At 50.5% G+C, this 6,914-nt stretch overlaps 1 non-coding gene and 1 pseudogene across 1 annotated transcript; both read left to right on the forward strand.

Annotated features, from left to right (window-relative positions):
- The first annotated feature begins 222 nt into the window (after positions 1–222).
- LOC146866564 (18S ribosomal RNA) lies at positions 223–2,019 on the forward strand (annotated as a pseudogene).
- Positions 2,020–2,997: 978 nt separating this feature from the next.
- LOC146866565 (5.8S ribosomal RNA) lies at positions 2,998–3,152 on the forward strand. Its single transcript, XR_014977495.1, has one exon. It is a non-coding gene; the product is annotated as a 5.8S ribosomal RNA (ribosomal RNA).
- Positions 3,153–6,914: the final 3,762 nt, after the last annotated feature.

Consider the following 6,914-nt stretch of genomic DNA (forward strand, 5'->3'; position numbering starts at 1 on the left):
TCCATTTCATTTAACCAATACTATAAGGTTGCATTTTGGTAAAACAGGTGCTTAACATTCCTTCAAGACTTAGCCTGAAGGCTGCTCTCCATAGCTACCACTAGCATAACTTTCAATAAAGGTTATTTTTGACCTAATCACCATAAGGGTTGTTTGGACTGGTACAGGGTGCCCACTTTAACTAGTGGACAACATATACCATGCCAACTTCTCACATGCGGCTACCTGGTTGATCCTGCCAATACCATATGCTTGTCTCAAAGATTAAGCTGTGCACGTGTAAGTTCACACAGCCGGTACAGTGAAACTGTGAATGGCTCATTCAATCTGTTATGGTTCCTTTGATCACTCCATCTTTTACTTGGATAACTATGGTTATTCTAGAGCTAATACATGCCGACGAGCGCTGACCTCCAGGATGTATGCATTTATCAGACAAAGACCATTTCATGCTCGCCCAGCCGCTTTGGTGACTCTAGATAACCTTGGTCCGATAGCATGTCCCTGTCTCGGCGACAATACATTCAGATGTCTGCCCTATCAATTTTTGATGGTACTTTCTGTGCCTACCATAGTGACCATGGGAAACGGGGAATAAGGGTTCCGTTTGGGAGAGGGAGCCTGAGAAAAGGCTACCACATCCAAGGACGGCAGCAGGTGCGCAAATTACCCACTTCCAACTCAGGGAGGTAGTGACGAAAAATAACAAAACAGGACTCTTGAGATCCTTTAATTGGAATGAGTACACTTTGAATTCTTTAACGAGGCTCTATTGGAGGCAAAGTCTGGCACCAGCAGCCACGGTATTTCCAGATCCAAAAGTATATAATTAAAGTTTCAGCAGTTAAAAAGCTTATAGTTGGATCTTGGGATCGATCGAGCTGGCGGTCAGCCGCAAGGCGAGCTACTGCTTGTCTCAGCCCCTCTCGGCACCCCCTTGATGCTCTTGACTGAATGTCCTGGGGGGCCGAAGCTTTTACTTTGGAAAAATTAAAGTATTCAAAAGCGGGCAGGTCGCTTGAATACTTCAGCTAGGAATAATGGAATAGGACTGCAGTTCTATTTTTTGGCTTTCGGAATTGGGGCCATGATTAAGAGGGACGGCTGGAGGAATTCGCATTATGCCGCTAGAGGTGAAAATCTTGGACTGGCACAAGACGAACCAAAGCAAAAGCATTTGCCAAGGATGTTTTCATTAATCAAGAACGAAAGTCAGAGGTTTAAAGATGATCAGATACCATCGTAGTTCCAACCAGAAACGATGCCGACTAGCGATCCGGTGGCGTTATTCCCTTGACTCGCCGAGCAGCTTCCGGGAAACCAAAGTCTTTGGGTTCCAGGAGGGAGTATGGTTGCAAAGCTGAAACTTAAAGGTATTGACTGAAGGGCACCACCAGGAGTGGAGCCTGTGGCTTCATTTGACTCAACAGGGCAGCCTCACCCGGCCCCGGACACAAAAAGGATTGACAGATTGATAACTCTTTCTCTATTCTATGGCAGGTGGTGCATGGCTGTTTTTAGTTGGTGGAGCGATTTGTCTGGTTAATTCATACGACAAACGAGACTCCTCCATGCAAACTAGTTACGTGACCCCCAGCAGTTGGCATCCAACTTCTTTGAGGGACAAGTCACGTTCAGCCACACGAGATCTAGAAATAACAGCTCTGTGATGCACTTAGATGTCCGGGGCTTCACGTGCGCTACAATGAACGGAACAACGTGTGTCTACCCTTTGCCGACAGGTGTGGGTAACCCGTTGAACCCCATTCATGATAGGGATTGGGGATTGCAATTATTTCCCATGAACGAGGAATTCCTAGTAAGTGCGAGTCATAAACTTGTGTTGTTTAAGTCCCTTCCCTTTGTACACACCGCCAGTCACTACTACCAGTTGGATGGTTTAGTTAAGTTTTTGGATCGGATCCGGCAGAGCGCCGAGAAGATGATCAAACTTGACTATCTAGACGAAGTAAAAGTCATAACAAGGTTTCCGTAGGTGAACCTGCGGAAAGATCATTAACGGCGGAGGGGCCAAAGCGACGGACGGCACCAACTTTAAAACCTCGGCCGTCTCCGAGGTGGAATACGCACACACCGTAGGGACAGGGCTCGGCCCTGCCCTCGCGTGCCCCGGCTGGCGGAACGGTCCCCGGCCGCATGGGGCGCTTGGGTGAGGACCGAGCCTAGGCATTCCTCCTCCACCAGAGAGAGGACCCGACTGACGCACAAGGGACAGAGAACGGGGGCGGCCCCCGGCCCCTGTCTGTCCAGGAGGGGCACAGTGGTAGGCTCTTCCAAGACAGAACCCACGCTCACCCGGCACAACCCCTGCGGTCGGGGAAACTGAATGGCAGTTCCTCCCTGGGCTGGGACAACACCCTCAAAGGTCATGCCACCCTGGGTCCTCCCGCACCCGAGTACTGGCCCTTCTCATGCAGCAGGGCAGGCTGGAAGAGAAGCAGCTGGGGCCTGCGAGGGCCCCCCGGCTCTTCTCGCGGGAGGCATGCAGTATGAGGAGATGACCGGCTCTTCGTTTCCGGTGCCTCTGACCTGGGTAAGGGGGTGGGCTACCCACAAGCCCACTGGCATGGCTCGGGCCGTCGCCCGAGCTGGGGACTCTCGGCACCCCAGGGGTTGAGCCCAGTGGCAGACAGATGACATGCTGGTGGGGCAACCCTCCTTTGTTGCCAGGTACACGGTTTGTCGCCTGTCCCGTGTGGCCAGGCTGAGGGTTTGAAGACTCCTGTGGGACCAGCAGAGGTGGGGCTGCCTACTCCCATCGCTCCAGCAGCCCCCTTGCCCGTGGCTGGGGTGGTGGACTCCCAGGCCGAGCGTCTGATAAAGATTTTTTCCAACAGTGTAGTCCTACTCCCAGAGGGGAAGCCTTGAACGGGGCGCCAGACCATCTTGCTGCACAGGCAGTAGATGGATGGCATTGCCTTCCTCCCGCCTCTCCTGCACATACAGGTGGGCGAAGGTTTCCAAAAAGTTGCCTGTGACTCTTGGCGGTGGATCACTCGGCTTGTGCGTCGATGAAGAATGCAGCTAGCTGCAAGACTTTGTGTGAATTGCAGGACACATTGATCATTGATCACTTCGAACGAACTTTGTGGCCCCGGGTTCTTCCTGGGGCTACGCCTGTCTGAGGGTCGCTCAATCGTCAATCGCCCGGAGCTGCCCCTGTACAAGGCTGGGGTCATCACAGGGTAGCTCCAATTTCCTTCATCCCCCCATAACGTCAGACCCCCTCCCCGATCACCCATGGCAGGATCCCTCACCTGGTCCTGTAGCGGAGGTATTCCGTCGATGTGCCTAGCCTTGCCTCGGTGGGGAGCGAGCTGGTGGCTGGTCTTCCCTGGGCCCATCCGGGGGCACATGGCTGCGTGCGACGCATGGCTGTCTGTGGTGTCCCACCGGTTGCCCGAGTGCACTGCTTTGGGTGCCTACCTCTGCACCCGCTTCCCGGGGAGGGCAAACACACTCCTGCCGGCCGGTCTTCCGATCGGGGAAAGAGGGCATGCTACCATGACGCTGGCCCCTGCGAGCCAGAGGCCAGCATCCCCTAGCTCCCCAGCACTTCAGCATTCTGACTACAGCCTCAGATTAGATGTGGCAACATGCTGAATTTAAGCATATTACTAAGCGGTGGAAAAGAAACTAACCAGGATTACCCCAGTAAAGGCAAGTAAAGAGGAAGGAGCCCATGCCGAATCCCTGCCCAGCGGCAGGTGCGGGAAATGTGGCATACAGAAGACAGACTCCCCGGCGTCGCTCAGGGGGCCCAAGTCTTCTGATCGAGGCTCACTTCACAGGTAGTGCTAGGCCGGTAGTGGCCCCTGGTGCCCGAGATCGGGTCTTCTGGGAGGGGGGTTGCTAGGGAATGCAACCCAAAGCGGGTGGTAAACTCCATCTAAGGCTAAATATGGGCACGAGACCGATAGCCAATAAGTACCGTAAAGGAAAGTTAAAGAGAACTTTGAAAAGAAAGTTCAAGAGGGCGTGAAACGGTCAAGAGGTAAACGAGTGGGGTACTTGGAGTCCGCCCGGAGCAATTAACATGTCATGGAGGTAGGTGGCCCGGGAAGCCGGATCCCCTCTGCAGGACCCGCGCCCGGATGCACCCGGCCCCCGCAGGGCGCATTACCTCTTTAGCGGTGCGCCGTGTCCGGCTCTGGGTCGGCTTCCGGGTGGCATGTGCCCTCTGCTCCAGCTGAGGGTGTGACATCCCCCCTGGCAGCAGCTTTGGTGTGTCCACGTGGCCGAGGGAGATTTGACTGCCTCCGCGCCCTCCCCAGGCACCTGCTTCCAGCTGCCCCTCAGATTGCGATGGGGCAGAGAAGGGGGTGGCGAGCCCCCTGCTCGCGGCGCGACTGTCGACTGGGGCGGACTGTGCTCAGTGTGCCCCAATTGCAACAGGAGGCCCATGCCCAGCACCATGGGTCAGCAGTGATGTCGGTTACCCACCTGACCAGTCATGAAACACGTCCAAGGAGTCTAACATGTATGTAAGTCGGAGGGCCAAGAGAAACCCTGTGGTGCAATGAAGGTGAGGGCCAGCGCGCGCCACCTGAGGTGGGATCCAGCCGTAAAGCCAGCAGCGAGCCCACCACCGGTTTGTCTCGCCCACTCCGTCGGGAAAGTGGAGCATTAGCATGCGTGATAGGACCCGAAAGAGGGTGAACCATGCCTGGGCAGGGGAAAGCCAAAGGAAACTCTGGTTGAGATCCATAGAGGTCCTGACTTTCAAAACGGTCATCTAACCTGGGTATAGGGGAGAAAGACTAATTGAGAAATCTAGTAGCTGGTTCCCTCCGAAGTTTCCCTCAGAATAGCTGGCGCTCGAAGCCCCTAGTTTTATCTGGTAAAAACATTTGCACAGAAGTTTACTTATTTTTCTGGTTTTGATACATCAGACCCAGCTTCATACTTCTACAGGCTTGCACCTACACCTGCAAAGTAAAATATGCTAACAAACACTAAGCTAATTTGATTTGATTTAAGCTGATATACTCTGCTTCTTTTCTTTCTCAGCTGTCTGTACAGAGTTTTGACTTTTGGAAAGGCACAATAGATACAAAGTCTGTTTGAGGAACAAAAGCTTTGCAGGTTCAGGGAACTGATGTCTTGTTTAGAGCATGCTTAATACCACAGTAAATGATTTTCTTGAACAAAACCATGCAATAAACATCGTGTCTTGGAATAGCCAAGATAATGCATTTGAATACACCATGAATTCCCACATTTGCACGTTTTGACAACTGGCAGCACTACACACATTAGTTTTTAAAGTACCTTTTGGCAGTGTTGGGCAGTGTTCCCATTGGGTGTAATTATAAATTGCGCGTGGGATACTTGCTTTATGCAAAAAATGGTGACCATAATGTTGATAACAGAACATATCACTGAAATTAGATGTGCCATCATACAATACATTAGAAGAAAATGCACCTGATTGTTCTAGGTCTTCTAGCAAATTATGCAAAGTATCTATGTCCCAATCATCAGAAATAGTACTAGAGGTGATGATATAATTTAAAGAAATTTTAAACAAATATGTAATTTGTAAAAGTTTAGTAGGACCATACACACCATATGATACCCTGTCCCACACTATTCCTTCGGGAACTGAAACTGCTGAAATAATCACCAGGGACAGATCTCTTTGTTCATTATGTGATGATGCATGTAGTTTCCACACCAAGTTCACAAGTAGGACTGCAGAGCGTTGTGGGAGATAATTTCTGTTCAGAAAAATGAAAAATATAGTCACCAAACCAATCCAGAGGACCAGAAATAGTAATCCAATTGCAATCCAAAGGTGCAACCAAGGAGCTACAAAGTATGGGGACAATTCACAGAACTAATTTGAGACAAAATCCTAAGCTTACTACTTTTGGTATTCACAGAATGCACTTACCACTCCTAACCTTACGTCCGCACTCGGGCCAGAACTTCTGCACCCGGACCGTACACTCCGCACCCGGAGCGTATTTTCTGCACCCAGAGCGTACTTTCCGGCTAGGGCCGTACTCTCCGGCTCGAGCCATAATCTCCGGCTGGGGCCGGATTAAGTGTAATCAATGAGTCGGATTGCAATTTTTACAAAAAGGAACATTAGGAATGTGTGATAGATGGTAGGGAGGTCATGAAAAACAGTGTAGGCAGAGAAAAGGGTAAGGCCAGACACTACATCATAACCCAGAAAAGATTTCTCCTTTGCATCATGGTACATGCAGTGCACAATTTGTGCTTGCCTCAGTGTTGACTGCACAGCATGAGTGTTTGGGTACTGCCTGAGTGAATGGAAGTGTGCATGAGTAGTGCCTGAGTGAAAGGTTTGGTGGAAGGGTAATGTCTGTGTCATTTGATGACTGCAAGTATGAGTGCAAGAGTAATGCCTGGGTTATTGGATGAGTGCATGGATAGTGTCTCGCTGAATGAATGAGTGCAGAAGTAGTATTAGAGTGAATGCATGAGTTCAACAGTAGTGCCTGAGTGATTGCATGACTGTATGGATAGTGCTATGGTGATTGCATGAGTGCAGGGGTAGTGCCTGAGTGATTGGAAGAGTGCATGGGTGCTGCATAAGTAAAAGGATGAGTATATGAGTAATGCCTGGATCATTTGAAGAGTGCAGGGGTACTGTCTGGATGATTGAAGGAGTGCATGGGTAGTGCCTGAGTGAATGGATTGATGCAAGGATAATGCCTAAGTTATTGGATGAGTACATGAGTAGTACCTAAGTGAATAGTTGAGTTCAACACTAGTGCCTTAGTGATTGCACAAGTATATACGAAAGGGGTGTGTGATTCCATGAATCCATGAGTAGTGCCTGTGTGATTGAATGAGTGCATGGGAAGTACTTGAGTGAAAGTATGAGTGCAAGGGTAAGGTCTTGGTCATTGGATGAATGC

Source organism: Triturus cristatus, chromosome 2_1, assembly GCF_964204655.1.
Source record: "Triturus cristatus chromosome 2_1, aTriCri1.1, whole genome shotgun sequence".
NCBI lineage: Eukaryota > Metazoa > Chordata > Amphibia > Caudata > Salamandridae > Triturus > Triturus cristatus.